Source organism: Pundamilia nyererei, unplaced genomic scaffold (assembly GCF_000239375.1).
Source record: "Pundamilia nyererei isolate P.nyererei 1_Seehausen unplaced genomic scaffold, PunNye1.0 scaffold00157, whole genome shotgun sequence".
Lineage (NCBI taxonomy): Eukaryota > Metazoa > Chordata > Actinopteri > Cichliformes > Cichlidae > Pundamilia > Pundamilia nyererei.
Window position 1 is genome coordinate 258,890 of NW_005187558.1, and position 2,580 is coordinate 261,469.

Sequence of the window (2,580 nt, forward strand, 5' to 3'; positions counted from 1 at the left end):
CACTGCATGTTCACTTCAGAGCAGCAGTTCCCCCTAGTGTGAAGGATCTTCAGCCTTTTATACTCCCAGGTGCAGACAATCAGCCAGTCAATTGGCCATGGAGGGGTCATGGGATCGCCAGGCAGCAAATCGTCCGCGAGGTCTGGCACACTGTGATCTGCATAATCAGAATCAGAATCAGCTTTATTTGTCACAAGCAGGTTGCCCTGCAGTGAAATGGGACCCCCCGACCTTACACACATAACACAGACATCACATGGGGTTACAAGTCGGAGATTGGTAGCGTTACAGCAAAGAACACTGAAATGTACACAACAACGGGAGGGTACAAGAGGAAAACAAGAGACCTCCACTCATGCTGTGCTTCCATGGTAGGACAGCACGAGAACAGGAAACAAAAAAAACTCTGCAGAAAAAAAAGCACATGAATGGCCACAGCACAACATTATGAAAGACATGACAAGCCACAGGGTTGGGTAGGGGATATCATAACACAATAAACACAGTGTGCACATCTGATCTGGGACTGCTCCAATCTTTCGACTGCGCCGCCAGCTGACCCGATGTCCAAATCATGGGGGAGGTAAGCATCGAAGGCGCTGGAAGGGGAGGGGGGGATGGGTGAGTGCTTATCAGTGTAAGTGTATGTGTGTGCGTGTCCATAGTTCAGCAGAGACAGTGTCCTTCGCCCTATCAGGCTAAGTAAACAGTCCTCCAGCCAATCCAGGTGTCCTTGCATGGGATGGGAAGAATAGTCATCACACAGTCTTTATCAGGGAGTGATTGTTCGGCTCCAGCCTTGGGCCTGCAGCTGGCGCCGTGGTGGTGTCCGCATTTTGATGTTGATTTTGTTGATTTTTTCATGCGAGCAGCCCAGGAGAATGTCAAGTTGCTCTTTAACACTCTGACGCTGGTCTCTCAATCTCCCGTTGGAGAGTCGCGAGCCTCCCCATAATGGTATCAAACTTCTGTTCCATGGTGTTATCATTCTTTTGATTCTGAGACCCCACAACTGCAGTGATCCGTTCCACGATGTGTTCCAACTTTCGCTCAAGGGTCTCATTTTGAGCAGGCCTCTCTCTGATGTATCCCCCCATACGCTCAATGGTGTTGTTTTGAGCCTTCACAGCAGCTGTAAGCGTCTCCAAGGTGTTAACCATGCTGCGTTCATTGTGAGAGGTCGCGCCTCGTCCCATCGTTTCAATTCCAGCGGGCAGCCTTGGGGGGGTTTGAACAGCCGGTTCTGCTCTCTTATTTCTCCGACAAACCAGGGCCAAGCCAGCTCCGATCAGCAAGAACCCTGTTAGTTATCATGGTTCCGAATAGGTAGATATCTTCAGCGTCCTTGATCGACAGGCACATGACCCTCCAGTTCTGCCACCCGTCCATCGTGTATCCGGCAGGGAAAGTCCCTCCAGGGTACTCAGGCTCTCCCGAGCCCAGACTTCTCGTTGAGAAAAGGGTGTCAATAGCATTCAGAGACCAGTTGATCAAATCCATAATTCTCTTTTAGGTTTAGAGAACAACAGTGAGCGACTGTTCCAGGGAAAGTAATGCACACGAGACAAGACAAGGACACAGAGGCTAAGCAGGGAATATAGGGGTAAGAAGGCTGGCACAGGACTCCCAGCAGCCAGTCATCCACGACTCCTGGCACACTTAGATTTGCACAAGCACAAAAGGGTAGTCTCACTCTCTCCGAGACCCAGGGCCGTAACAGTATTGTAGTAATACTTTTCCAGCACCGAACTAAGAAGTAATTGGCTCTGTGGCTTTGTTTTATCAGACAACTTCCCATTCTCAATGGGACTCATTAAGTTCTTCAAGAACATGTAAACAACTTCACCAAACTTTATCAGTTGATATTTTTGTCTGTATGATCTGTCATCATACATCATACCTCATACAGAGGTGGGTAGACTTAGTAGTGTAGATAAAATAATAATAAAATATCATTATTATTATTATTATTATTATTATTTGTATATAACTTTCCATAACCAAAGTGCTTGCTGGTACAGGAGAAGCACTTCTAGTATATATTCTGAGCCCAGGCCATGAAGGACAGGTAATTAGTAAAATCTTAAAATCAATTCTAATGCAATATGCTAATTTTTCTTAGTCTTTAGAAGATGTCTAGCTGCTGTATTTTGCACGATCTACAGTCAATTTAATGCTTTCTGAATGATACCTGTTAGACGACCATTACATTACTGTATTTTTTGGATTATAAAGGTGCACTTTAAATCCTCTAATTTTCACAAAAATCAACAGTGCACCTTATGTATGAATTCTGGCTATTCATAATGACCTTGAACCAATTTTATGTGGTACACAGTGCTCAAAAATCTGTGAAAAAATGTCTTAGCACGGGTCCAAAACTCTGTCCGCTTCAGGTCTCAAAGTCAAATGAACACTGCAGCATCACTGAGAGTCAAAAACTGTCTAAATTATTTCACCTTTAATAAAATGGGTGTTCTGAGCCCCGGCTTGGACAGTCTCGGTCGTTGTGTCCTTGGGCAAGACACTTCACCCGTTGCCTACTGGTGGTGGTCAGAGGGCCCGGTGGCGCCAGTGTTT